Here is a 14,220-nt window from a genome sequence, read left to right on the forward strand (position 1 = left end):
CAATAACTAAAAGCATAAGACCATGTCTTGGGAAGATTGACCCCAGAGTGATTAATATCATTGGGAGTGACAGCTGTTTATAAATGTTTGACAGATGAAATGGCAAAGATGTAACACAACTGAAGAAAGGTAAATTAGATAATATGACAAATGAGGATGCTTTGAGACTAAGCTATGGAATGATCTCCCAAGGAAGAAATGTAGGAAAACTCAAGTCAGACTATTAAAAAAAAAGAACATGTCAAGTAATAGATAGCACACTGTCACCACTCTACCTGGTGCACCTGCAGGATGAAAGTCGTACAACAGAACTTTCCCGTGTTTAATAGATGTGACCTCAATGAATAATAAATATGATAATGATACCTATGTATATAACATTATTAATGGATGCTAAGTTAATATTTATGCCGTACTCATCTGACCTGTCATTCTTATAAACATTTTGCATGTTTTCCCCCCATTTCAAATAAGAAAAAATAAAAATTTTGGCAGTTGAAGACCTGAGTTCACACCTGATGTTAGCATAAATAATTTGTATGACTGAAAAAATGTTAATACTTCAGAGCTTCAGTTTTTCACTCATAAGACAGGAATAATGATAATAGAGGAAGTTGCAGTACGCTTAAGGAAACAATAGGAGGGACTTCCCTGGTCATCCAGTGGTTAAGAATCCACCTTCCAATGCAGGAGGCACGGGTTCCATCCTTGGTCAAGGAACTAAGATCCCACATGCTTCAGGGCTATTAAGGCTGCGTGCTGAAACTAGAGAGAAGTCCACACAATGCAATGAAAATCCAGCAGGAAGCCAACTAAGATCAATAAAGCCAAAAATTTAAACAATAAATAAGAAACAATGGGAAAAATTAAATGAAAAAAAAATTTTGGCTTCCAAACATACTAAACTTGGAGCTAGTACTGTAGGTTAGTCAGATATAGAAAAACAAGCATCATACGATATCACTTATACATAGAATCTTAAAAAAAAAAAAAGAATACAAATTAACTTATTTATAAACCAGAAGTAGAGTCATGGATGTAGAAAATAAACTATGGCTACCAGGAGATAAGTGGGTGGAGGGATAAATTGGGAGATCGGGATTGGCATATACACACTACTATATACAGAATGGATAACTAATAAGAACCTGGTGGATAGTACAGGGAACTCTACTCAATACTCTGCAATGGCCTGAATGGAAAATAATTTAAAAACAAAAATAAGAGCATATGTATAACTGATTCACTTTGCTGTACGCCTGAAACCAACACAACATTGTAAATCAACTATACTCCAATAAAAGGTCTTTTAAAAAATGAGGGAGTGGAAATTCCCTTGTGGCGCTAGCGGTAAACAACTCACCTGCCAATGAAAGAGACTTAAGAGACGTGGGTTCGATCCCTGCATTAAGATCCCCAGAGGAGCGCATGGCAACCCACTCCAGAATTCTTGCCTAGAGAATCCCATGGACAGAGGAGCCTGGTGGGCTACAGTCCACGGGGTCAGAGACAACTGAAGAGACTTAGCACACAGAGCACAGCACCAGTGGTTAGGCATTTTTATTGCCTAGAGTCTGAGTTCAATCCCTGGTTGGGGAACTAAGTTCCCACAAGCCATACGATGTGACAAAAAAAAAAAAATGACAGAAAAATCAAGATATTCCCAGATAAAAACTGAGGATGTTTATTACCTTTAGACATGCCCTGCAAGAAATGCTAAAGTGAATCTTGCAAACTGAAATGAAAGGACATTTGAAGTAACTCAAAGCCATGTGAAGAAATAAAGACCTCAGTAAAGGAGAGTACATGGGCAGTTACATAACCCAGTACTAAAGCTGGGCTTTCCAGGTGGTGCTAGTGGTAAAGAACCCGCCTGTCAATGCAGGAGACATAAGAGACCTGGGTCAGGCAGATCCCCTGGAGGAGGGCATGCCAACCCACTCCAGTATTCCTGCCTGGAGAATCTCATTAACAGAGGAGCCTGGCGGGCTACAGTCCATAGGGTCTCAAAGAGTCGGACATGACTGAGCAACTTCGCACGCAGGCACTCATGCATTACTATTGTAACAGTGGTTTGTGATTTCAGTTTTTAGTTTTCTACATGATTTAAGAGACATTTTTTTTTAGAAAGGAAATTGACTATCTACAGCAAAGATAATAACAATATATTTCAGTGTTTATAAAATATACGAAAGTAAAATGTATGTCAACAGTAGCACAGAGGCTGGAAGAGAGGAAATGGAAGTATACACTTGTTCTTATATGTAAAGTGTTATCACTTGAAGCTAGATTGGGACAGGTTAAACAAGTATACTATAAATACAACAGAATTGTAACAAGTAAGCCCCCTCAACATGGAATTTAAAAATCAGTTAGTCCAAAAGAAGGCAGAAAAAGAGAACAAAGAGAACAAAAGCCAGACGAGACAAAGAGAAAACAAATAGCAAGAGGGTAGATTCGAATTCAGGGCTTCCCAGGTGGCCCTAGCAGTAAAGAGCCCACCTGCCAGTGCCGGTGGGTGTAAGAGGCACGGGTTCAGTCCCTGGGTCGGGAAGATGCCCTGGAGGAGACTATGGCAACCCACTCCAGTGGTCTTGCCTGGAGAATCCCCTGAACAGAGGAGCTTGGAGGGCTACAGTCCATAGGGTCGCACAGAGTCAGACACAATTGAAGTGACTGAGCATGCATGCATACAGATTCAAATCCAACCATGTCGATAATCATATTAAATATAATCTGAGTGGTCTAAACATATCTAATTAAAGGGCAGATATCATTAGATTAGTCAAAAAGCAAGACCCCACTATAGGTTGCCTATCAGAAACATATTCAGAATATAAACAAAAAGGCAAAAACTAAATGGGTGGTAAAAAGTATACCACACTAACACTAATCAGTAAAAACTAGAGTGGTTATATTACCATCAGACAAGTTAGATTTCAGAGCAAAGGATGTTACCAGAGATAGAGTACCATTTCATAATGATAAAGGGGTCAATTTATGAACAAGACATAAAAATCTTAATTTTTACATCCTAATTACCCTATCACATTTATGCTCTTAATAACAGAGCTTCAAAATATATGAAGCAAAACCCAATAATTTGAAGACTACTAGTTTTTTTATTTTCTTAGTACAAAGACATGATTTTTGTGTTTGTTAGTCTCTCAGTCATGTCCAACTCTTTATGACCCCATGCACTGTAGCCTTGGGTCTCCTATGTTGTAGGCAAATTCTTTACCATCTGAGCCACCAGGGAAGCCCAATAGAAAGACATACCTATAATTTATTATTTTATATAAACTTCAAACTCATCTCAAGCTATAATAATATTTCTCTTGAACAAGGACATTACTTGTAGAGAATGACTAAAATTTGATGTGCTGACACAAATTACTTCCAAATTTTCCCACAAAAAACAGCAGACCCATATGGCTTTAATGGTGAATTCTTCAAAATATTTAAGGAAAAAATAATACTGAATTTACAAATACTCAAAAAATAGAAAAAGAGAGAAGACTTCTGATCTCAATTTTTTAAGATCAGTAAAACATTCATACCAAACCTAAAAAAGACATTACAAAAAAGAAAAATTACAGGCCAGTGTCTCTTTTGAATGTAAATGTAAAAATCCTGACAAAATATCAGTAAACAGGATTCCAGGGATATTAAAAAAAAAAAAAATGTGATGCATCACAGCCAAGAGGGGTTTATTCCAGGAATAAAAGGACAGTTTAATGTTTTAAAATTCCATGAGTGTCATTCACAACATTAACAGAATTTTTAAAAATAGGGGGAAAGTGCAGTCATGTCACTAGACGGAGAAAGCACATCTGATAAAACTAAAATGCATTCACAATTTCAGAAGGAAGAATCCTCAACAAGGTAGAAATGGGAGGAAATAGGGTTTTTGAAAAATTATCTAGTAATAAAACCCTATAGGTAAGGACTTGCCTGGTGGTCCCGTGGATAAGACTCTGTTCATAGTGCAGGGGGCCCAGGTTCAATCCCTGGTCAGAGAACTAGATGCCACATGCAGCAATGAAGCTCTTGTGTGCTGTGACTAAGACCCAGTGCAGCCAGATAAATTGAAAAGAAATTTATTTTTTTTAACACCATTTTCAGTGGTGCCACAGTCAAAGCTTTCTCCCCAACAAGATGAGCACCACAGCTTTTATTATCATTGTGCTGGAGGCCCTACATGGTGCTATAAGACTAGAAATAAACAAAAGATACACTGCTGGGAAAAAAGTACAGTGATTTTTCACTCGCATTTTACATGACTGTACAAAATCTGAAAACATATCAACTATTAAAATCATAAGTTTATCAACAAGCTCTTTAGATATAAGCTTAAGGTATAGAAGTGAAAGTGAAAGCCACTCAGTCGTGTCCGACTCTTTGAGACCCCATGGACTGTACAGTCCATGGAATTCTCCAAATTGGAATATTGGAGTGGGTAGCTATTCTCTTCTCCAGGGGATCATCCCAACCCAGGGATTGAATCCAGGTCTCCCGCATTGCAGGCAGATTCCTTACCAGCTGAGCCACAAGTGAAGCCCAACGTATAAAAAAACAACTGTATTTCTATGTACTATCAAGAAATGATCAGAAAATGAAATGTTTAAAAATGCCACTTATATTAGAATGAAAAAATCAAACATCTAGGAACAAGTTTAAGAAGTTTCATAAAGCTAATGTTGAAAACTGCAAAATATTGCAAGTTTGTACTATAGCTGCTGCTGCTGCTGCTAAGTCGCTTCGGTCGTGTCCGACTCTGTACGACCCCATAGGCTCCCCCGTCCCTGGGATTCTCCAGGCAAGAACACTGGAGTGGGTTGCCATTTCCTTCTCCAATGCATGAAAATGAAAAGTGAAAGTGAAGTCGCTCAGTCATGTCCGACTCTTAGCGACCCCGTGGACTGCAGCCCACCAGGCTCCTCCATCCATGGGATTTTCCAGGCAAGAGTACCGGAGTGGGTTGCCATTGCCTTCTCCATTGTACTATAGAAAGAAATTTAAAATGACCTAAATAACTGGAGAGCAAAATCATGTTTATGAATCAAAAGACTGAATATTGATGTCAGTTTTCCCCAACTTGCATGAATATTTAGTGGCTACTGACAGGTTGAATCTTAAATTTATCTGGAAATACAAAGAATCTAGAATAGCCAAGACTATCATAAAGATGAATAAAATCACAGAACTTATACTATCAGAGTTCAAGATTTACTATAAAGCTGCACTAATTAAGACAGCAGGCTTCCCAGGGGGAGAAGTGGTAAAGAATCCAGCTGCCAAGGAGAAGACATGAGTTCAGTCTCTGGGCCAGTGAGATCACCTGGAGGAGGAAATGGCAACCCACTTCAGTATTCGTGCCTGGAAAATTCCATGGACGGAGGAGCCTGGTGGGCTATAGTCCACGGGGTCACAAAGAGTCGGACATGACTTAGCAACTAAATAACAACAACAACAGTTAAGACAGTGGAGCATTAGTGCAGGGATAGACCAATATAACAAAACAGAGATCAGAAATACCCTGTATTTATAGTCACTTGGTTTATGACAAAAGTGTCATCACAATTCAGCAGGGAACTGATAGTATTCTTCATTAGAAGCCTCTTTAACAACTTCATATTCATATGGGAAAAGCAATAAACCCTACCTCACATCAAGCTCCAAAATCAATTCAAGGTGGATCATAGATCTAAACATGAAAGCTAGAAAATAAAGCTCTAGAAGAAAAGGTAGGAGAGTAACTTCACAGGTTTCGAGTAGGCAAAGATTTCTTACACGAAACAGAAAAAGCACTGACTTCAGAAGACAAAATTCTTGAATGTGACTTCATTAAAACTGAGAACTTCTATCATCAGAACACATTAGCAGGAAACTGGATAGGCAAATTACAAACTGGGAGAATATATTTGTAATACATATATCTGACATATCTGATAAAGAATTATACCCATAATATATAAAGAACTTCATAGATCAATAAGAAAGCTTTTAAAATTGACAAAATACTTGAACATGGACTTCTTACAAAAGGAAGCGAAACAGACATACCTTATGACATCGATTTCACTCCTAAGTATATCTTCCCCTAAACAACATATCAAGTACATATGTCTATAAAAACTTATATAAGAATATTTTCACCACCTTTACTCCTAATAGCCAAAAACTAGCAACAACCTAAATACCCATTAGTGGGTGAATAAATGAACAAACTGTGGTGTGTTCATATAAAGGACTATGACAACCATAAAAATAAGAAACTACTGACATGCAGAACACAGATAAATCTTCAAAATATTATGATGAGCAAAAAAAAGAAAAATGCAAGAGTACCAACTATAGATTATGTGTATCTGAACCTGAAAAATCAGCAAACTAATTTATGTGATAGAATTCAGAAAACCTACCTCTGGGACTCACTTGGTGATCCAGTGGCTAAGACACCATGCTTTCAACGCAGGGGAACCAGGTTCCATCTCTGATCAGGAAGCTAGATCTCTCACGCCACAACAAAGATCAAAGATCCCATGTGCCACAGCAAAGACCCAGTGCAGCCAAATAAACAATAAATAATTAAAAAAGAAAAAAGAAAACCTACCTCTGAGAACTAGGGTATCAACCCGAAGGCAGCACAGAAAGTTTCCTCAGGGGCTGAAAATGTTCTGTATCTTGATCTGGGTGGTGATTACACGAGTATATAGACCTGTGAAAACACACACGTGCTTAATATTTATTTTACTATATGTACATTAAACTCTAATTTTAAAAAGAGTACGGACCATCAAGGCACATATTATTTAGCATGTGGCATGCACAACCTTTGCACAGCATATTCTTTAGTATCAGGAGATTTAAAAATTAAATCTTCTTAGTTCTGCCTAGGAACACAATAAAAGTTAAGACTTTGGGACTGAGAGTCAATCCTTAAGCATAAAAAATTTGTTGAGCTTCTTATTATTTGCTACATTTAAACAGAGACCTGAAAGATGTAAATATCCTCAGCTATGAGAACATTTAATGGAAAACTAAGCCTGAGGCCTTAAATTTTCTGTTCTGGAAAACCTGGGCATGCTACTCAATTTCTATGAGTCTTAGCTCCATTGTCAGTAAAATGGGATCATAATCATTCTAAGCTGTATTAAGGATTTAATGAGATAACATAAAGAGTTATTATCATAAGCACACAATAAATTATAATTGCTTAAGTCATGGAATGGCCTTCCCAGGCGGCACAGTGGTAAAGAATCCGCCTGCCAATGCAGGAGATGCAAGAGAAGAAGGTTTGATCCCTAGTCTGGAAGATCCCCTGGGGGAGGAAATGGCAACCCACTCAGGTATTCTTGCCTGGGAAATCCCATGAACAGGGAGCCTGGAGGTCTGCAGTCTGGGGGTTCACAAAGAGTCAGACACGACTGAGTGACTGAGCATGATGTATAAAACATGTAATAAGTTACAAACAGAATGAATGCGTCAGTAATATAGCATGGGCTTTTTCTTAGTCTTCTCTATATATAGTGTAGATGTTGCATAAACATTTGGGATCTGGTGTATTTTAACGGAACACCTGTTTTGCAATGTGTCTGGTCCAGTGCAGCTCTAGCACAGAAAATGAGAGGATGAGAAAAATTGGGAAGCTGAAGAACAGTTATGGCTAAGGAAAACAGGGGATAGAATTAGAATAGTTACTTCAAACAAACAGCTCACTTTTCCAAGTTCAGATCACAGGATACAGAATTGAAATGAGTCAGACTCAGCTGGTAAAGAATCCGCCTGCAACATGGGAGACCTGGGTTCGATCCCTGGGTTGGGAAGATACACTGGAGAATGGAAAGGCTACCCACTCCAGTATTCTGGCCTGGAGAATTCCATGGACTGTAGAGTCCATGGGGTCGCTAAGAGTTGGACATGACTGAGCGACTTTCATTTTGAGCGTCCCTTGCAGCTCAGTCGGTAAAGGACCTGAAATGCAGGAGACCCAGGTTCAATTCCTGGGTCAGGAAGACCCCCTGGAGAAGGAAATGGCAACCCACTCCAGTACTCTTGCCTGGAGAATTCTATGGACAGAGGAGCCTGGTGGGCTACAGTCCATGGGATCTCAAGAGTCAGATACAATTAGTGACTAAACCACCAGACAATAAACTTAACAATTAAATAGCCATCCAGAGTTGAATCTAAATGTATGTGTACGTATTCACACCTTTAGGCTCTTTGGTGGTTCTCCCTTACGTTAGAATATCCCTCCAAATGCCTATCGTGTCCTGGTGCCCCAGTCTCAGCTGTTAATCGGGAAACTTGCCATCCCTATCTGCGTAGGTAGGTTCAGGATCCCTCATTTGGGCTTAAGTTTCTCATTTCCAATAGGAGCTCAATATTTCTTGAATGAGTGAGTGAAGTGAAAGTCGTGTCTGACTCTTTGCAACCCCATGGACTATACAGTCCATGGAATTCTCCAGGCCAGAATACTGGAATAGGTAGCCTTTCCCTTCTCCAGGGGAATCTTCCCAACCCAGGGATGGAACCCAGGTCTCCCACATTGCAGGCAGATTCTTTACCAACTGAGCCACCAGGGAAGCCCAATACTGGAGTGGGTAGCCTATCCCTTCTCCAGCAGATCTTCCCAACCCAGGAATCGAACTGGGGTCTCCTGAACTGCAGGTGGATTCTTTAATTTCTTGCATTGCAAGGTGGATTTTTTTAATAATTGCTACACAAAAGCACTTTGCCGACATCAGGAGCTTGGGAACTTCCCCAGGATCCATGCTTCACTCTTTATATGTAAAGTGCCATCTGGTGGTGAAAGAGGGTGACACTATTTCCAAGTCACCAAGACGTGCTTTCCATACTCCGAGCTTTCAGAGAGCTTTAAAATCATGTTAGACAAAAAGTCACCATTACTCGTATACAGACATACCTACTGTCAAAAATTAATTTTCCTTGAGTGAATGTTTCCTGCTGATTTTACCTCTTCCCCATTTCCTCCCATCCTTACTCCTCATCCCTTTCTCCTACATTTCACTGGTTCCTTCAAACACAGTTTTCGGTTGGCATTTGTTGTTGTTTTGGCTGCCTCAAGAGCATCAGATTTCCTTTTGGAATTCATCCATCCAGACTGTGGGTAATCTTGATGCGGCAGTAATTCCTGGTGAGCACGTTGATTACCGGAACGGACGGAAACAGATGCTTGCCCTACTTGACTCAGCAGACCAGGAACATGACCAAGCTCAGTTATCAGATGCTCTTTCTTAGACAGTTGAGCCAATGACAGAGAGACAATAGAAAAGTCTGTGACATGCACACTGCAGGGGTGGCATGCTCTCCCCACTCTTCTGCTTTACAAAGATTGCCAGGGTTCCTAATTCCTAGCCCCTCTGCAGTCCCCATGATTCCTGCCCGTTTGCAGTGTGATCCTCCCAGTTCCCATTACTCTGTGAGCTTCCTAGTAGCCTTCCAGTAACTCCCTTAAGTTAGCTCGTTAGTATCTGTGGTCTTGTCTGCTTGTTGTGGTTTAGTCGCTAAGTCGTGTCCCACTCTTTAGCGACCCCATGGACTGTAGCCCACCAGGCTCCTCTATCCATGGGATTTCTCAGGCAAGAATCCTGGAGTGGGTTACCATGCCCTCCTCCAGGGGCTCTTCCTAACCGAGGGATTGAACTCGTCTCCTACACTGGCAGGCAGATTCTTTACCATTGGGTCACCTGGGAAGCCTGTCTGCTTACAAGTTTGTAAAACAGTTAATATTAGACTAGAGAGTGTAGTAAAACAGGCCATCCATCCTCTCATCCCATTTTCAGAGAATAAACTTGAGGATTAAAGAGAAACACTTAAATCCTAGCTTTAACTAGTCAGAGGGGCTTAAACAGAGCCATGTGCAGGCAATGTGACGGTCCTTTGAAATGAAAACCAGAAAAAGAAAGGGGCAAATGTCAATAGGAAGATTAGAGGCTTCTAATGCAGATTAGATCAGATAGTCCTGAAATGAAAATTAATTCTCATGATAGCACACTAATGCAAGGTATTTTAGGAGAAAAAGAGCCATAGCTGTGAAGCACTCAGTGGACTCCCCCCATAATCCCCCTCTTAACAGAACCACTCTCCCTGCAAAGATGAATGGAGGGAAAAAACACATGTACACATTCAGTGAGTACATTATGCAAGAGAATTTATGATACGCAAAAGCAAACAGGGGCTAAAATATCTTTATTCTGCGGACTGAAGAGTGGCTTGCCAGAAAGACCAAGAAACATGATGAGTGTCTCTGAGTTACTTTGTCACCTGATGACTTATGCAATGAGGTCCTTCTCTGGTCTTATGCAGGGCAGGAAGCAGTTAGCTAGACCAAAAGCTGGATGCCTGCTCCCTGCGTATGACTCCATGGGATTTCGGAAGACGCATTTGACCTGCTAGTCAAGAGCAGTTTAACATTCTATAGAGGACTAGTGTGTACTGAAAGAACCTATGAGGAAAAGGGAAATAGAATGCTGCTCCATGGCTGCTGAGAGCTCGTCAGGTCTCTCTTTCCTAGATCATGCCTTTGGTGCATATAAAACGTCATCACCATACCTAAGGCCATCAAGATTTTTCTCTTACATTATCTTCTAGAAGTTTTATAGTTCTAAATTTTGTATTTAGGTCTATGCTCCATCTTAGGTTTGTTTTGTGAAGAGTATAAGGTTTGTGTCTAGACTGATTGACTGAAACTGATTTTTGCATGTGGATGTCCATTTGTTCCAGAACCATTTGTTGAACAAATTATCTTTACTCCCTTGCATTGCCGTTTCTCCTTGTCAAAGATCAGCTGAGCATATTTATGTGGCTGCTATTTCCAGCTCCTATTCTGTTTCACTGATCTGTTTGTCTGTTCCTTTGCCAGGACCACACTGTCTTGATGACTATAGCATTACAGTAAGTCTTGAAGTTTGGCCTGTCACCCCTCCAATTGTATTCTTTCCTCTCAGTATTAAATTGGCTCTTCTGGGTCTTTTGCCTCTCCATGTGAACTTCAGAATCAGTTTGTTGATATCCACAAAATAATTTGCTGGGGTGTTAATGGGGTTGCATTAAATACATAGCTCAAGTTAGGAAGAACTGTCATCCTGAGAATATTGAGTCTTTCTACCCATGAACATAGAATATCACTCCATTTACTTAGTTCTGATTTCTTCCATCAGAGTTTTGCAGTTTTTCTTACATAGGTATTATATGTATTCTGTTAGATTTATATCTAGGTATTTCATTTTGGGGGTGCTAATGTAAATGGTAATATATTTTTAATTTCAAATTCCATAAGCTCATTGCTTGTATATAGGAAAGTGACTAGTTTTTGTTTACTAACTTTGTATCCTGAAACTGTAGTATCATCACTTAGTATGTCTGGGAGTTTTTTGTCAATTCTTTCAGATCTTCTACACAGACAAATGTGTCATCTGCAGAGACAGTTTTATTTCTTCCTTCCCAGTGAGTTTGTCTTTCATTTCCTTTTCCTGTCTTGTTGCATCAACCAGGACTTCCAGTATGATACTGAAGAGGAGTGGTAAGAGGGGACATCCTTGTATTGTTTCTGATCTTAGCAAGAAAGCTTCTAATTTCTTACCCATAAGTATGATATTAGCTGTACCTTTTTTTGTGTGGATATTCTTTATCAAATTAAGGATATTGAGTATTGAATCATGAATGGGTATTGGACTTTGTCCAGTGTTTTTAGTACATCTATTGATATCATTGGATTTTTCTTCTCTAGCCTATTGACATGATAGATTTTATTAACTGATTTTCAAACGTTGAAACAGCCTTGCATAAAACTTGGTCATGGCGCACGGCTCATTTTATACATTGTTGGGTTCGATTTGCTAATATTTTATTGATTTTTGCTTCTGTGTTCACAAGAGGTCTGTAGTTCTTTTTTCTTGTAATGTCTTTATCTAGTTTTAGAATGAGTTAGGAAGTATTTCTTCTGCTTCTATCTTCTGGAAGAGACTATAGATAATTGGTATAATTTCTTCCTTAAATATTTGGTAGAATTTACCAAGTGGACTCATCTACTTCCTGGCACTTTCAGTTTTGGATGGTTGTTAATTACTGATTCAATTTCTTTAATAGATATAGACCTATTCAGATTGTATGTTCCTCCTTTTATGTCCCCCTAGTGGTCCCCAGGCTTTGAAAGACTTTTGTCTATAACTATCTTTTCCATTTTTCTCAAATCTCACTAAAAAGTACACAAGTACACAAACCACACTAAGAAAAGAAAATTCCAAACAAGAAACACATGTTGATGCAGCCCTATTATTATGCATTTTTCCTTTAAAAACGCAATACATACCTAGTATTCAAATAGTTGTTGCTCGTTTCACCATTCACGGGAAGTCCCAAAGATATATAATGATCTGACTGCTCGTTGATAGAGTTTTAGTAATTCATAACACATAGCTACCACACAGGATACACCAGGCACTGGTCTGCTCTGTGTAAACCGAATCGTCTGTACCACGAGACTAAGGCACATGCTGTCGTCGCTTTCCTCTACAGTTAAGGAAGCCAAGAGAGGTTAAGTAACCTGAGAATATCAGGCAGTGCCTGGCTCTTTGCAACGCCGTGGACTGTATCCATCTGGCTACAGTTTTGAACCCCAGCCATCTGGCTCTAGAGGCCATTACCTTGACCTTTACATAATAAATTTGTACAATACAGTTTTATTGTTATCTATGTACCTTTGAAAAAAGAAAAACCTTTGTGGGAGAAAAAAAAGCTACTTGCTAGTGCTATTAAAATCTAAGATAACTGCAGTTCCTGGTTAGAAAATATTAGTTTTTGATCAATTAAATACAGAAAAGTTGAATTTTGTGATGGGTCAGATCTCTGATATGTATTTAGTCCATAATAGGTCCTAAATGGAAAAAAAAAAAAAAAGGAACAGCAGGCCATGAAACTGTCTCAATAAATGCTTAAATCAGAACATATTTTGATAATTTTTATTCCATATTTAGATCTATTAAGCACTATGAATTTTAAGAAGGGGGAGATTATGCTGTTTCTTAAAATATTTGACCTCAGAAACTTTTTTTTTCACAGCATCTAGCAGATTAGCAGTTTATCAAATGCATTTTAAATAACATTACTTATATTATGCGATATTGAAGAAATTCATGTTCATATTACATGTGATATTTAAGAAATAGGGTATAAGTTAAAATCTTGGGAAATATTCCCTGCTGAAAAAGAAAACTGAAACACCTCTCAGTCCTCAATTTCTTCCTTTGTAGGTCCTTCTGAAACCCTCAAATTGGAAGCCAGTGGGGATATAAGACCATTTTAACAAAGGAAGCACTTATTTCTCCACAAAGCATACTGCCCTCATACCTTGTTCAGTCTTAAATATATATATATATATATATATATATATATATATATATTGAGCATCTACTATTTACCAACAATTAAAAAAGAGAGTGAAGGTGAAGTAGCTCAGTCATGTCCAACTCTTTCCAACCCCATGGACTGTAGCCTACCAGGCTCCTCCGTCCACAGGATTCTCCAGGCAAGAATACTGGAGTGGGTTGCCATTTCCTTCTCCAGGGGATCTTCCCGACCCAGGGATCAAACCCAGGTCTCCCGCATTGGAGGCAGACGCTGTACTGCCTGAGCCACCAGAGGAAGTCACAGTTCCTAAGCTCAAAAAGATAAAAATAACAAGTAAATAGCCAATAATAAAGTAGTGTGATGAGGTGTCACAAAATGCTATAAGAAGGGGAGTCAAAGAAAGCTTTCCTGTTCAAAATATGGTTAAGGGAGCAGCAGGACCAACGGCAGTTTCACCTGAAAACTTGTTGAAGTGCAGGCCTACCCTGGACCTACTGAATCAGAATCTACAGTTATAAGCTCCCCAGGTGACTTGCTGGTACAGTAGAGTTTGAGAAATACTGGCCCAAACTGCCTAGTAGATGCAGAATTAGACAAGAGAACAAATTTAAGAACTATTTGAAGGGAGATGTGACTGTACTCATTTAGCATAATTGTTGACTAGATAAGGTGGGAAGGAAGGAGAAATCAATAGTGGAATTTAAATTCTGGGCAACTAGCCTGATAGGAATTAATACCACTTCCTAAGATAAGAGGTCGGAGAAGGCAATGGCACCCCACTCCAGTACTCTTGCTTGGAAAATCCCATGGGTGGAGGAGCCTGGTAGGCTGCAGTCCATGGGGTTG

The sequence above is a fragment of the Bos javanicus genome, chromosome 29, assembly GCF_032452875.1.
Source record: "Bos javanicus breed banteng chromosome 29, ARS-OSU_banteng_1.0, whole genome shotgun sequence".
Classification (NCBI taxonomy): domain Eukaryota; kingdom Metazoa; phylum Chordata; class Mammalia; order Artiodactyla; family Bovidae; genus Bos; species Bos javanicus.